The sequence below is a fragment of the Quercus robur genome, chromosome 5, assembly GCF_932294415.1.
Source record: "Quercus robur chromosome 5, dhQueRobu3.1, whole genome shotgun sequence".
Lineage (NCBI taxonomy): Eukaryota > Viridiplantae > Streptophyta > Magnoliopsida > Fagales > Fagaceae > Quercus > Quercus robur.
In genome coordinates, this window is record NC_065538.1 from 4,268,802 (window position 1) to 4,286,150 (window position 17,349).

Below are 17,349 nucleotides of genomic sequence, written 5' to 3' on the forward strand. Positions count from 1 at the left end.
TTAAATATCACACAATAACAAAAAAGGAAACACATCAAAACACAAATCAAATATATTATACTAAAAAGGAAAAAATAACAACTAAATAAACACAAAAGGAAAAATATCACAAATAAACCAAACATGGCAAAAATACTAAAACAAACAAGGAAGATAATTAAACACAATTAATTAACCTAAACAGAGTCAAACATGATCAAATAACATATGAAAAATAACTAAATTAAACAAAAACATGATTTTGCCCTAATTTAGGTTTGTGGTGCATACACATACTCAACTATGTGTAGACATGGTCGAAATCATTTGCACATATACTCGATGATGCGTATGCATCCTTTAGCATAGATCCGAAAAGTTACATTTTGCAAGTTGTAACAAACAAAGGTATTAACAAATAAACATGTTAGAAACCCTAAATACTTAACTAAGAACCAAATATAACTAACCTGTAATCATGTTTACATATCAAACAAGAATCATAATCATTGAACAAAAAAAATATTAGTATTCAAACTAACATCACACCAAGAACATGTTAATATAACGTAAGAATAAAATAAAGACACAAGAACACATAGAATAGATTATATCAACCTAAAATCATATACATATCAAAAGAGTTAAAAACAACAAACAAAACAAATTTAATAATTAGAGAAACTATATTAAGAAACTCATGTAATTCATATTAAGTAAATGAGGAGTTCATGGAAAAAATACTCACCGTGCTTAGGATCACGAGTTTGAGGTTTTTAACTAACCCCTTAGTGCCTACAATACTGAGATTAGATTGAGATAACAAAATAATTAAAGAGTCACAATAAAACTTAGTTAATCACAACTCAAGAATAAGATTATCATTGAAAATGATTTGAAAACAATTAGAAAACTAATTTCTGCCTTAGAATTAACTAAAGAGAGGTTTTGAATCTGTAAAAAATGTTCTTAGGTATTGTGTATGAGTTTTAGAAAAGAGAATTAGGGTTTTATAAAAGATGGAGGCAAAAAATAAACTCTCACTAGCTAGGGTTTTGATTGGGGACATAAGGTGAGTATTTATATGTTAAAACTAGGGTTTTCGGGGCTTTTAATAGGCCTTCAGATATTTCTAAGGGTCTAGGGGCCCACCCCCATCAAAGAATGGTCTTTTGGGGGCCCAAAACTCAAGTTCTAGGCACCTAGAATTGAGTTTGCATAAGCAGGTTCAGGCTATGAGTACGCATGTATCATCAAAATCTTATTTTTGACTGCATTGGTGACTTGAATTCAACAACCATAACTCACTCAATATAAATCCAAATCATGCACAATTTATGTTCAAAGTGAAGCCCAATATTTTTACGTTACAAAGAAATAAATCTCACTCCAAAAGTCTTTGTGGATCAAATGTTATGGTCAAATTAGTGAGCAAAGGTAATTTTTCAGCATTGTTTTTAAAGCGATTTGAGTACTTTTGAGTTATGATTACTTCCAAACAATTGTGAACTCTTTAATTACCCTTGATTGACATATGTCAAGGTAATCATTGGGGTTAGGGACCAAAGGTTATTAACGAGTACAAAACGAAGTGTCTACAAGGAGCAAGAGGTTTTAATTCAATAGGATTTGATTTTTTGTAATAGGAAGGAAATATTGTGTGTGAGAAGTTCTATTTATTTATGTGTGAAACGCTGATGTGGCATAGTGGTATTGGAAGGTGTAAACTAAGGGTTTTACACGAAGTCCTTATCAAATTCGAACTCATTCTCAAAACTAATTATAACTTACAAATCATGATATGACCATTACTTCTCACTACCATGACTTGACACATTTTTACTTTTTTATATGGAGACTTTACAAATTCATGAACCTAAATGTAAATTACAGTGGAAAATACATGTAATATAGACACTTTGAGTGGATACACAATTTATTTATTTATTTATAGTTTATACTCACCTGAAAAAATCTCATTCCATCATTGTATTTATATCCATATGCTAATATAGTATTCAAGGCCAGGTTGAAGGGGTCCAATTTTACTCCTACTTAGAGAATCATGTGTCATTTTCATCAACTTCAAGATAGAGATAATAAAGCTCTTAATGAAAGTTTTTTTTTTTTTTTAATTATTATTATTATTATTTTAATTTTTTGTATAAAATAATAAATGCAAATGGTTTTCCTAATATGCTTTTTCATGATGTACCAAATTTCTCTACATGGTACTGAATTTAACTTGAATAAAACCTTCAATAGACACAGAATTACAGATGCATGTAGAATAATTTAGTTAAAAATATTAACATGATAACAAATTTGATTGATATTATTTTACAACAAACCACTTCTATCACATTGAAATACACTACCTATCGTAGATTATGGTTTTACATCACTTTATTGTTATAATTATTATACATCATTTGAGTTATGTTTATTAATAAAGGTTCGACGTTCGGTCCAATTAGGTCAAATTTGTCCATTTTGGTCAACTTTGGTCTAAGTTGGTCCAATTTTGTAGACTTTGGTTCATTTTGGTCCATTTCAGTCTATTCGGTCCATATTGGTCCACTTTGGCCTATTTGGTCCAATTCAATCTAATTTGGTCCATTCCGGTTCAATTCAATGTACTAAGTTAAGAATGAGGAAAAAAAAAAAAAATAAAGGTTTGGATTGAGAGTACTACCAATTATTTGAGTAATATTAATTGTAATTATATTATAATTTTTTTTTATTATGATAATCTCCTTAAGAGAAATGAGAAATTTTATTATTAACTTTGAAACTTAAAATTTTTTGTTTTACCTAAAGAATTTGGGAAAAATATATAATGCATGATAATAATAGTTAGAAGAATATGGATCACTTCAAAACAAAATAATATCAATTAAAAACATAAAAAATATAAAATTATATATTTGTAAAAATAGAGAGATATAAATTACTTTTAGAAATTGTTTAATTTTTAGGGAGAAAAAATTATCTACAATAAAATTAAGAGAATAAATTAAATATTATACCACATCTCAAAATAATTATATATTTTCACGCATCGTGTGGGTCTGCAACTAGCTTTTCTTTAATTGGAGAAAACTTGTCCATGAGTTTTGGGGAATTGAAGGATAAGAATTCTTTCATAGGAGACATGCTTCAACTCTTTATAATTAATGTTTACTAGTTGCGAATCCTCGCGTGATAAATTTTTTAGGTTGGTTTCATTAAATTTATTTTTTTACTATTTGGACTAATTGTTTTTTATACAAGATTGAAATTCTACTCTAGCCTAATCTAAGTGTATATGTGTGTGAAACTCCCTCTTAGAGACTTGAACTTTGGCTTTTGTCCCCCACTCTATAAGAACTAATTTAATAAAGAGTAATGTATTTCATAGTCATATTTTAATTTGTTATAGGGGCAATCACACACACACACACACATAAATATATTGTGTTCTTTTTTTCTTGTCCGTGTATACCCGAACGCTTGATATTCCGTTATTGTGTTCCCTTCTTACCGTCGTTGGCGCCACCCTAGTCGTAAAGTAAAGTCCAAGAACCTAGCTGTAAGGCCCATTTGAGCCAAGAGAGGGCGTGTAGGGCATGAGAGGTATAAGGTTGGTTAGGGTATGTGTTACGAAATGCAACAGTTGTGAGAAAAACATGATAATTGAGTGTTGACCCTAGGATAGTATGGATAGGTTGTGGAGATCCAACTCCTCTATCAGCTCTAGGACTAGTTGTCCTCCTGATATTGTAAATGAAGAAGATCACACTATAGATGATAATGAGTTGATCCCTGATTTTCGTAATTGGACTATTCCTAAAGTTGATACTAAAACTATTTATAAAACTAGTTTGGTTGAAAGTACTTTTCATTCTGCTTACAAAGCTAGAACTGTTGAACAAATTTTCTCTATTTCGAGAGTTCATGAAAAATGTTGTTTGTTCACTAAAAAGAATATTAATGACTTCCTTGTTGCTAAAAAATTTAGTTATTTGCATATTGGTATGGTTCAAGTTGCTATTAAACCACTTACCCGAAAGGGTATTAATGCTTCTGTTCTCATGTGTTTAAGAGATGCTAGATTTAAGATTTTTAAAGATAGCATTCTTGGTATGATTACTACTTCTATGTATGATGGTCCTGTTTATTTTAACTATTATCCTGATCTTACTCTTGCTTTGAATGATCCTAATATTGTAAAAGCTTTGACATTGAATATTGCTTCATCTGGTTATCGCATGGAAGAGGGTAGTAAGCCTTTTGCTTTGATCTATCGCATTTATTATAAACTTATGGGTACTCAAATGAATCCTTGTGCTATGATTCCTAGAGAACCTTCAGGTCAAACCATGTTAATTCAATGTTCAATTCTTGATGTTAAAATTCAAGTTCCAAAAATGATTCAATGGCAAGATGTTAAACTTCCTAATGATTGGTTGTTAGAACAAGAAACCCCTCCAGCTAAACCCATTTTTGATAAAATTGATCTCACCCATATTCAACAATATCTTGATGGTACTGTTAAAATAAGTTTTCAAAATAATCCACCTTTGAGGATCAACGAAGGAAGACATTCCTTTCCTGGATCTGAAAGTATTTCAAAAAGAGATCTTGAGATCAATGAATTTTTGAAAAAGAATTTGGGAAAATCCTCTGATTTAAAGCTAAAAGGTATTTCAAGTGATAAATCTCAAGTTAGCTCTGTTTTCTTTTCTACTAAAGCTGAATCTTCCTCTCCTTATGACAATGTTGCTGTTAATGAAGAAGAAGACTCTGTTTCAGTTACTCCATCTGACTTTGATTCTCCTCCTATTGAAAATCCTCCTGTTTACCAAAATCAATTACGAGTTTTGACTATTTTGGATGAACACTTTGAATTTGATTTGGTTTCTTTATATGATGAATTTATGCTTGCAAAAAATAGAACCAAAAGAAAATATTTCCAAAATAATTTTGCTCAGTCTGAAAAAGACCGTGTTAAAAGAAAATGGTTGGAAAAGATGAATCAATTGAAAAAACATATTTTGTTTTTTGATTTTCTTGAAAACCATTATGTTTCAAATGATGAGGTTTCAAAACAACATTTAAATGTGATAAAGAAATCAAATTTTGTTAAAATTGATAAAACCATTATTAGGCCTAGTCATCCTCCTCTTGACTCAATTTTGATAACCACTAAGAAAGATGAAGTGACAAAAGAAGAAGTGAAGGCCTCCCCTTTCAAAATTGCTGATGGTCAAACTTCCATTGTTAGTCTTATTGAACAAAACAATTTTACTAATCAATCTTTGCATATTATTGGTCAACAGCTTGACCGCATTGAAGAAAAAATTGTTGAAAAACTTGTTTCTGAAAAACCTGTTTCTGAAAAATCTATTTCTATTAAAACTGAGAAACCTTTGATTGATTTACCCAGTCAAAGAGAAAAAGTTATGTTTAAAACTTCTCAGTCCAAGACTCTTGAAATTGTTGAAAAAATGCTTTCTGATTTAAAGGTTTAAATTGAGGGTACTTCTACTTCAGCTGCTCGAACTATTTCCAAAAAAGAATTTGTTTCTGAAGAAAATACAGATTTTGATACTGTTTCTTCTGTTCCTGCAAAAAGAATCTTTGATGATGATTTCCCAGAAATTAAAAGATTTGTTGAAAACTCCAAACCCATGTCTTTTATGAAAAACTGGTATTCAAAACCTACTCCTCCTGATATGCAGTTTGAAGAGAGATATTTTCAAACCCAGTTTTCTGTTTCTGCTGATAAGCTTTATGAATGGAATATTGATGGTTTGTCTGAACAAGAAATCATCAATAAAATGAGTCACATGTCTATGGTTGGTATTGCTTATCAAAATAATCATGATCTTGATCAACCTGAAATTGTTAATCTTCTTGTTACTGGTTTTTCTGGTACTCTTCGTGGATGGTGGGATTCATACATCACTGAAGAATCTAGAGAGTCTATTAAACATGTTGTTAAAAAAAATGATGAAGGTTTGCCTATTTTTGATGAAAGTATTGGTCATGGTATTCCTGATGGTGTTAATACCTTGATCTATACTATTCTTAAACATTTTGTTGGTACTCCATCCAATATTTCATCTCATGTTTCTGATTATTTGAATAACATGAGTTGTCCTACTATGTTTGATTACAGATGGTATCAAGATGTTTTTACTTCCAGAGTGATGCTTCGGAAATATTGTTATAAGCCTTATTGGAAAGAAAAGTTTATTGACGGTCTGCCTCCTATCTTTGCTCATAAGGTAAAACAAGAATTAATGGGTAAAAATGATTCTATTGATTATGATAATTTGACTTATGGTGATATTTTTAGTACTATTAAAAAACTTGGCATCAATATGTGTAATGATGAAAAATTGCTAAAACACCAATTAAAGAATAAAAGAAAAGCTAAATATGAAATGGGAAATTTCTGTGAACAATATGGTTTGCCTCCTATTGCTCATTCTAGGCAAAAAAGTAAAAAACATTATAAAAGCCATAAAAAATATAAAAAACACATAAATAACTTTGTTAAACCTAATGAATTTTATGCTAAGAAGAAAAATGTTTCTAAAAAATATGTTAAACAAAGATCAGGTAAAGGTAAATGTTTTAACTGTGGTAAATTTGGACACTTCAGTAAAGATTGTAAAGAAAAACCCGGTAAGTTGAAAAACAAATTTAACATGCTAAATATTGATGATAAAGGGCAAGAAGAGCTATTCAGAATCCTTGAATCAAACAACTCGTCTGATTCTTTGGAAGATGATTTTTCTTCATCATTTGATTCTTGCTATCAATCTGCTGATGATTCTTCTGATTCTCCTAATATTAAAATTGGTTATAGAGATTCTTGTTGCAATGTTATAAAAATTATTAATGCTTTCACCAAGAGTGAAGAAGATGAAAAATTAATAATTCAACTAATCAATCAAATTCAAAACCCTGAACTACAAAAAGAATATTTGGATAGGTTTAAGAAAAATTTGATAAGAGATGAAACTGGTAAAAAACCAAAATCTACTATAAGCTTTGAAGAAACTTTGGAAAGATTTAATAAAAAGAAATCTAAAGAACTAACTGTTAATGATCTCCAACATGAAATTAATATTGTTAAACAAGAGATAAATGAATTAAAACATGAATTTAAAAGCATGAAAAGTGATAACAATAATCTCAAACAAGAATTGATAATGTTAAAAATTGATAAAGATCTTAATAAATCTGATAATGAACAAGATAAACAAAATGAGCACAACGATGGAGATGAATCCAGTCAACAGGCTCTTCTTTCTGATAAAGGTATTCCTGGTACTTTCACTGATCCTCAACTTGCTTTTGTTAATAAAATACTTCCTCCAAAATGGTTTACAAAAGTTAAAATTGTTGTTTCTCCTGATTATCATTTCACTGTTATTGCCATGATTGATTCTGGTGCAGACATGAACTGTATCCAGGAAGGATTAATTCCTTCAAAATATTTTGAAAAATCTATTGAAATATTGGTGTCTACTAATGATTCTCAAATGAAAATTAAGTATGAATTGAATAATGCTCATGTGTGCCATGATAATGTTTGTTTCAAGATTCCTTCTTTTCTTGTCAAAAATATGACTGATAAAGTGATTCTTGGTCTGCCATTTATTAATGCTTTATATCCCTTTCTTGTTGAACATGATGGAATTACTACTGATCCATTTGGACAGAAAGTAAAATTCAAATTTGCTTCAAAGTTTGAAATTGATATTGATAATTTGTCTTATAAGAAAGATTCTCCCATGAATGAACTTATTCAAGAACTAGTGATGAGTTCTTACCAAAATTTCACTGATGATTTTAAAGGTAATTTTCACAGTACCAAAATGTTAAATACTATCCATTATCCTAACATTATCAATGATTCTTTGCAGGAATCGGACAATGATGCGTGGATAAATACCACTAAGTGAGATAATAATAATAATATTCATATTTATACCACTAATAAGTGGATTATTATGGAAAAGAAAAACAAGGGAAAAGCTCCTACACAGGACTATTCTCAAATTGCAATGCATGAAGGCGCATCTTCTGGGATAAAACCCAGCAGATCAACATCCCTTTAGGGATATGTCCCAGCTAAAATGACATATTCCAGTGGTGATATGATAATTGCTTTACAGGAAGTCTTATCTAGATCCTTACAATTTCATAATGGAGTCTATAGTGAATTACCAGATTCCATAAAATATATTCTTGATAATCTCTATGCTGCTTTCACTAGAAACAATCGTTCCTTGTTTGAAACAACCCTCCAAGCTCTCGAAATCCACATTGTTAATCTTACTGCTCAGAATGAAGCTTATATAAGCTATGCTAACCTTATTTCAGAAAAAATCCTTACTTCGGAAAATGACCTTATTTCAAACCTTGTTCCAAGAAATACTCTTATTTCAGAAAATGAGGCTTTTAGAACCCATCTTGCTGACCATCCAAATATTCCAATTGATTCTTACATTAGTCAACTCTTTGGCAAAGAGGATATCCATTCAAAGGATAGAATGACTATAATGGGCACTGACTATGCTAGATTGAGTCTTAAGACCCAATCTATGGTAAGAAGTGCTTTTGCCAACTTGCCATCAGATATACAATCTCGTATTCTGAGAAGCAAGGCTATGTTTAGGTCTTTCGACCTATGGTTCAAATGTTTTAAAAAGATTGTCATAGCCACTATTCCTGATCCTGATGAATTGGATGAAGGTGATAATGTCTTTATTCAGCTTGATTGGGAAGAACACTTTGGGAGTACTCTCAGAGTATATGAAAAGAAACACCCATTTCCTGGCCTCTTGATAAATTATGATGATGGCGCAATTGTTACTAATGATTCAGATGATGATGATGACAGGGACCCTAACTGGCTTTCACAAATGTTTGAATATGGCTTTATCAGATCTATAAAATTAACAAGCCATTATCAAGCCAACCAACTCCCACAAATTATTTAGGATGCTATTAAAGAATTTAACAATCCTTTTGCTTCCATTAGGAGTTGGAGTACGTTGCCACAATGGGAAAGAGATAACTGGATGAACGTCCAACCTTTAAAGCATCTCATTCTCATTAATGGTCACACTCACGAAGGACCATGGTTTGAAGGAAATTCTCAATTATCTTTTGATAATCCTCGTGGTCTTGCAGAATGTTGGAGAAATTATTTTAATAACCAGATTATTAATGTTGCTCAGAATTTATGGAAAAATTATCATTTCATGGGAAGCACAGATAGGATTTCTGTCTTTGGTCCCAGACCATATTCTGATGCCATTGCTCATTTGCGAATTGCTGATCATTGTAATCCAAGGAGTCTTCTCATCTCGGGTAAAACTCCAACATTTGAGCCAATTTTATATTGTGGATTCTGTAACCAGTATGCTATTTCCCATGAGCATCCATGTGATTCTCCACAAGGTCCTTTTGATCCTTTTGATGGTTATCCATCCGATGCTCCCTCTACTGATTGATGAGGTCACTACTGTTACAAGACTGGTGCTACTTTATTTGTTCGGCTTGCACAAAAGCCAAAATATTTTATTGTCCTTCAAATATGCTACGAAAAATTCAGAACTGATTCATGATACTCCAGATTTTGCAGAAGATTTTGATTCCCCTATTTGTCTAGCCTACACAACGGCTACTATTTGTCTAGCCCGCACAACGGCCAAAACTATTACAATATTCAAAATGAGTTTGAAATGCCACAAGCCATGATGGTAGAGATGAGAAGATGCTCTGACAAAGGCTTCATTTATGCCAACAAATAATGTCACCTTTGAAGTCTTTTAAGAAAAGAAAGGAGCATCTACGTACTTGGTGGCATGCATGCTTCTCCTTTTGCCCTTTTGCCATGCTTCTCTTGACAATTTTGGACCAAGTAAAAGACAAAAAAGTTCAGAAGTTTTTAATTCAAAAGGTGGAAAAAACACTATTCACTTTACTGTTCATGGATTACTGTTCACTTTTACTGTTCATGACACTGTTCACTCCGAAATTTTGTCTATTTAAGGGGGGTTGTCCCTTAAATTTCAGGGTTTTTCAAGTCAAGTTTTACTTCTGATTTCTCTTCCCTTAGAACTAGCCTTCTTAGAGAGAGAACTCACCCTACTTCCACTACTACTACCTTGTTCACTACAAACTTTGTAATTCTACAAACCTTGTAACTAGGACTAGTTCAAGCTTTGTAACTATTAACTTGTACTGTTGAGATCTTGTATTCACTACTACTACTGTAAGTGTTTATCCTACTTTCAATAATAAGTATTTTCAGTTTTATGTTCATTACTTTACTTGTTCCTACCGCCACCTTGGACGGATTACCGCCATATCGGACGGTTCTAAATTGCTTTCATTTACTTTGAACTATTGTTTTCATTTACTTTGAGTTATTTTCATATATACTTGGCTGGTTCTACCGCCTTATAATTATTTTTACTTTCAAGTTATTTACTTTCAAGCTACTTACATTATTTTCTTTACAATATTACTGTGCTTCCGTCTCTTCCCATCAACTGTGCGTCCCCTTCCCCCTTTATGGTATATATATATATATATATTGTTGTACCAAAATGAAAACAATAGAATATTTCTCAGAAATTTAAAAGGCAAGTTAACAAAAATATTCATTTTTTAATAAAAGTTATTTATAACATTTTGTGAATCGTTAAAAAGAATATAAAATTTGGAAATTATTCTTTTAGTTTTAAACAAACTTTCTCAAACTCCTTTTCTTTGTCCTACAATCCAAAACACCAAAAACGTAACTAAAAAAAATTAATAAAGACTTAATAATGATTAATTAGACCAATGGGATAAAAAAACAAAATCAAATTCTAACTTGCAAAACAACTAATTATTAATCCAAATCAAATCAAACCAACGGGATAAAGAAAAAGAACTTGTAATTGAGAATTGAAATACCAAAATACCTAAATATGTGTAAAAGTCTATGCAAATTTACCATAAAGATAAACATATGTGATGTGTTAATTAAATCAACAATAACAAAAAGAATCATTAGTAGAAAAAAATGGTTGAAACAATTAAAAAAAATCCACCAAAAGAGAAAGAAAAAAAATTGGAGAAAGAGAAATAGTATTGACCTTTTTTGTTGTGGACAACTTGGAAGGAAGAGGGGAGAGGGTTGGAAATGAAATAAGAAGAAATTTATATGAAAATTAGATGGAAGAGGAAGAGTGGAAGTAGATGAAATGTTGAACAAAGTGAAACTGTAGAATTTAAGAAGATATAAAGGAATTTTTTTTTTTAAAATCTATAAAGGGAGTCAAATGAAAATTATATATATATATATATATATATATAAACCATGATTATAGGTGATGAAAGATTGAACTAAAAAGACAATGGTTGAAGAAGAAGAAAAGTTGAACATATTAAAAAGGGCAAAATTTAGCTATAAAAGTGGTTGTATCCTAAAGTTACAACCTTACTCAATGAAATAAACATTACTAAATATTTTGAAAATCTAACTGGTAAATTGCGTGTTCTTTACACTCTTAATACATATGTCAATTTTTTTGTGAATTGGATAATATATACTGTATGATCTATAAGTTTATATTTATGTATAATTTTAAACTACAAAAATTAGCAATTCAAACATTTTATTGATGGCATAATTATTGATCTTTAATTTTCTAAAATTTTTGCAAGTATGGAAAATATAAGAAGAAGATGTAATCCAGTGGTAGAATTCTCAAAATTCACCTAAAAAAAAAATATATATTGAGTAAAGTTGTAGTCGTAGGCTACAACCAATTTTGTAGCTAAACTTTGTCCAATTAAAAATTGCAAAATAAATAAATAAATAAATAAATAAATAAATAAATAAATAAGAAAAGATTCTAAAGATGTGGTGCATAAAGAGTTTTATAAAATTTATTACAAAACTTCCATTATTATATATAAGTATAGATATGTATAAACATTGTTTTTGGTTTTTGATTCTTCATTGATTTCATTATTTAGTTATAGACATCTAAATTAAGGTAGAAGTAGATGAATATGTAAAGGAAAAATTATATGTAATGTTAAAACCACCCAAAATGAATGTGTAAAGTCAATAATCTATTTTTTTTGGGGTAAAAAAAGAATAAAAAATAAATAAGAAGAATAATAATTTTGTGGCGAATGACGTGGTGACGAGGTGGTAAAATAGGATCTTAGTAACAATAAATACTATATTTCAGCTTTTAGATATGTTCTTATGTAGAATATAAATTGATAGATATAGATTAGGTTAGGCCTCTTTGCTGAAACCTTTCTTAAATACAATATCCTCTAATACCATATTAAATTCTAACTGAGATTCTTTAAAAAAAAAAAAAAAACTTATGGAGACAATTGGAAGAAATTTCCTCACATTCAACAATTGATTGCACTGCAATATAAACCCTATTTATATTTACAAGTAAAACACAGCCAAAAAAAAAAAAAAAAAAAATAGATGTAAGAGTATCTCTAGCAAATTCTCTAAATTTTTGCACTGTTTGGAGAATGAACAATGACTTTTACCTTTTAACTACCTATTTTTTCAAATACACTTTCCAACAGATTTTCTATCCAATTTTCTATCTCATTTAAATATTATTTCTTTATTCATTCTTTATTCTTTTTTTTTATCATCATTTATTCTTTCAATATTCATTCCCAACAATTATATTTTTTAATGAAAAGTGTTATATTCACAATACTTTCACAAAAATCACATCAAAATCTTATGTGGAAGGTTGTTACTAGTTCTAATTTGAACTCACCGCTAAAATTATTTTTTTACTCACCAATATTAACTAATTACTTAAAATTTATTGTGAAAATATTGTGGTAGTATTTTTAAATGGTCATTTCTTATTCTTTTCCTTTCTTTCATCCATAAGTTTTTTTTTTTTTTTTTCTCCACCACATAAGTATACCCATATATCTCCATCCTCTCCTTTTTTTTTTATCTCTACTTTCCACTTGATTCCAGAACCTCCCTCTCTCTTTCTCCTCTTCTTCATCTCACTTCACTCACACATAAAGCCGGCAGAGAGATTGGCCTTCGTCGTCTTTTTTTTTTTTTTTTTTTTTTTTTTTTTTTTTTTTTCACTTTGTTGTTACAAAGGAGCTTAGATAGGCTTTTATGTTCTTGATATGTTGTTTTTGTTTTGATTTTAGATTTGTTGTTCTAATTAAATTTGTATTTTTCCTTGTTCTTGATCTATTGTTTTTATTCTGATTTTAGATTGTGTTTGTGCTTTGATTGTGTTACCATTTGAGAGAGAGACAGATGAATAAAGAAGAGAGGAGGAAAGAGAAAGATTTTTTTTTTTATTCAGCCGGGTATTTTTTTTTTAAGATAAAATAATGGTTTGGAGTTGCTACAATGTTCTCTATATTAAGAGAACTACTGTAGCAACTTCAAAAAAATTTTGGAAAAGTTTTGTGTTTAGACCTGCTGTTGGAGTGTGAACAGTAAGGCCTGTTTGGATTAGCAGTTTCCGTAACTTAATTCTCAGTTTCCATAACTCATAACTCAAAAATGGTGGGACCCATAGTAAAAAGGTTGTTTGGCCAAACGATAACTCTGTTTCCATAACTCAATTCTCTGATTTTTGAGTTATGAGTTATGGAAACTGAAAACACATTTTGGCTATTTTCAATTTCCATAACTCATAACTCAATGGTATTTTTGTAAATAAAACTGCTTACCCGGTCCCACAGTTAGAACAAATCACGTGGTGCGCTCCTTTTCATTCTCTCTCCAACGGCTCTTCAGTCATATCAGACTCCTCTCTTCACTTCATCTCTTCACTTCAGTAAAGCAGAGCATCTCCATTCCAGTACTCCTAGAAGAAGCTCTCACTGGCCTGACCTTCTCACGCACAATTTCACCGCTTCGAGCTCAGCCAACCGTGCCGTCGTGTCACGGTAACGCAATGCTTCTCTGTTTTTTTTTTTTTTTTTTTTTTTTTTTTTTTTTTCCGTTTTTTTTTCGTTGTTTGATGTTTGGGTAAAAGCATTTTATATGATTTATTGAAACCGTGGTTATGGGTTTGCTTCAATGGTTATGGGTTTGCAGTTTTTTTCTTTTTTTTTTCTTTGTTTGATGTTTGGGTAAGCATTTTATTTGATTTATTGAAACTGTGGTTATGGGTTTGTAGTTTTTTATTTTTTTTCTTTGTTTGATGTTTGGGTAAGCATGTTAGTTGATTTATTGAAACTGTGGTTATGGGTTTGCTTCAATGGTTATGGGTTTGCAGTTTAATTTTTTTTTCTCTGTTTGATGTTTCGGTAAGCATTTTAGTTGTTTCGGTAAGCTTCAAACAACCCTCCAATTATAGATTAGTCTTTTAAAAGTTTGATTATGAAAGTTTTGGGTTTTGCTTTTTATGTATTGGTGGTTTGTTTGGCTGGCTTTAGCAGCATGGTTTGGAGCTCTCAAATTGAGATCAAATGGGATTCAAGGCTTCAGTTCATATTTTTTATTCAAAACCCATTTTCATGGTGCCAAAAAGATTCAATTTTTAAGCTCCTATTGCTTGCTGTAGGCACCAGATTCGTTAAACGGGGCACTGGTGTTAAACTAGATGATTTATATTTGTGGGTCTAGAATTTCTGACTAAGGCTTTGTTGTTGTTGTATATTTGTGGGTCTAGAATACCTATTAAGTTAAAGGGATTGTTTGGGAAAGTTTAACAAGACTTCTATAACACTAGCCATGCTATATGGTGTTGAAAGCTGCGCTATAAAATATTTTATGTGTATGAAAAGAGCATAAATGAGATGAGAATGTTAAGATGGATGAATGGAAATATAAGGAAAGATCATACAAAATGAAGAAACTCAATTAAAAATAGGGGTGACTCATGAATGAAAAAATGAAAGTGGGGGGGGGGGGGGTGTATTTGAGATGATTTGGTCATGTGCAGAGCAATTAATGCAGTGCATTAGTGAAGAAAAATGATTTATTCAAGTCAAGAGAATGAAAAGAATTAGAGGAAGACAAAAACGATGTGCTAATTAAGGAGGTGATATATAGTATGATTTTGGATAGGATAGAGTGACGGAAAAGAATATATGTGAATGACTTCAATTAGTTTATTGATACTGTTGCACCGGGTTTGGTTGTTTGCCTCGAGTTTTTCTCTCTCCTTTTTGCCCCTCCCCTTTTTCTTTGCTGAGAAACGTGTTTGCTTTTGAACTTTGTGTGGAACCCATATGAAGTTCCTTTTAGTGCCTTGATGATCTTCAAGTTGCATATATGGGTTATTAGAATGCAATCCTTCATCCAAAATGAGATAAGTGTTTTGATGCTTAGTAAGACTTTTATGTACATATATCTTTGATTTGGAGTTGATTATATTAAGGTTTTTATATAAAAAGTAATGGGATTAATTTTTCCTAGTTTATATGATGTCAGAGGACAGGAATGCTTACATAATCTGTAAAGTATCACTAATATTCTTATTCTTCTTTAATGTATGGTGGAGGTGGTAGCAACCACTTGTCTATTTAGTTCAGCTTTCACATTTGTCCTAGCAGATGTCAAAAGTTCCGTGTTCTAGTTGCTGTCGGTGTAACAGTGTAACTACAACTTAAAACTTTGCATTGATTAGGAGGCTCCAGACCCTATCTTTTTGTTTCTGAATGAGAAACGTAAAATAATAAAAAATTTAGAACAGAAAAGAAAACAGTTTAGGCTGATTAAGGGTGATAATATTCAACAAGTAACTCTTATTAGGATTGTCTTTTGATAATTTTTTCATGGATTAATTTGTTCTAATGACACCTAAAACTTTCTAGGATAGTTACATCAGCTCAAGACTCTTCCAAAAAGCAAAGTTTTAAACTTCTCAACAACTTTTTATTTTTTAGAATACTTCAAATTTTAATATAAATGTGTTTAATGAAAGACAACCTTAATTTGATTTCTGCACTAGTTTTAAATTTAAGTTTGAAGACAACCTTAATTTGACAAGTTGATTGTTCTGTAAAATACTTAGTCCATACTAGCCCATTGTTCTGTCAAATTTAAGTTTTGTTCTGTAAAATTTTGCTGTTCTGCACTAGTTTTGCTGTTCTGCATCATTGCTGTTTTGTTCTGCACTAGTTTTGCTGTTCTACATCATTGCTGTTTTGTTCTGCACTAGTTTTGCTGTTTTGCACTAGCCCATTGTTCTGTTTGAGATTGTAGGGCTTCAAACCCAGCTTACCATATTATGAATAGATGATACTTTTTTAGCAAAGGCCATTATATGCTATCTCGTGTATGATATTAAAAAAAATACTAACAAAGTTTTTATTTATTTAATAATAATGAATTTATGAAATCTGCTAGTTTTTATCTGATTATCTGTTTTTGCTTTATTCAACAGCTCCTTGCCTTTCTTTCCTTTTCTGAATTAAGGATGTCATTGCAGTCATATATACATATTAATATGGATTTCAAAGAACATAAGTCAGTACATGTCATTGTAGTCATATATACATATTAATATGGATCCTATGCTCAATATTTGTTCCTCTAAAAATATTGGGATATCTTTATTGTACTTGTGATATTATTGTATATGAGATGTGTGCGTTGTTCTTTAAGATGGTTGCGGAGTTGAGAAGATGGGATGCCAATTGTGAGGATCTGTTGTGTCACTCCATACTTGGACACTTGGTGGATTTGGGTCTACCAATTGGCACTAGTTTTCTCCCCCTTCACAAGTCAACTAGGTACCATGTGCAGGAATTCAATTGAAGCGGTAGGCGGATAACATCAAAGAAAGAGTTGTACAACTACAGGCATTCATCCTTATGGATGGTTATTGAGCGGTCCTTTGGAGTGCTGAAGGCCCGTTTTCCCATTCTGAATTTAATGCCAAACTTCAAGCCAATTAGGCAGCGGTACGTGGTTATTGTGTGCTGTGCTCTACACAATTTCATACGCATGAACAATTGGAGTGATGAATTGTTCAGAACAATAGGAGAGAGTGATGGCGAAGGTAGTGCAACCAATGGCGAAGGCGGTGGAGATGTTGGAGCATCAACAAGCTCAGTAACCCAAAGGCATGTACTAGAAATGTCAAGTGCATCAAAGAGAGCGATGGGCCAAGTTAGGGACAATATCACAGACACAATGTGGAATGATTATGTTGCTCATGGCAATGTGAGATGATTATATATTGAAAATGGAAATTGACCATTTCCTTCGCTGCACTATTTTGGGTTTGTGTAATTTGGAATATAATGTACTTTTGGTTTATAAGTATTTTGGGTCTGTGTAATTTGGAATGCTTTGTTATTGTTAAGGGTGATGTTCTTGGTTCT

At 31.0% G+C, this 17,349-nt stretch overlaps 1 long non-coding RNA gene across 2 annotated transcripts; it reads left to right on the forward strand.

Moving 5' to 3' along the window:
* The first annotated feature begins 13,793 nt into the window (after window positions 1-13,793).
* LOC126724894 (uncharacterized) lies at window positions 13,794-17,349 on the forward strand. 2 transcript variants are annotated; one of them, XR_007655144.1, is made up of 2 exons: window positions 13,794-13,959; window positions 16,628-17,349. It is a non-coding gene; the product is annotated as an uncharacterized LOC126724894 (long non-coding RNA). The 2 variants fall into 2 exon arrangements; XR_007655143.1 differs by having other exon boundaries at window positions 16,769-17,349.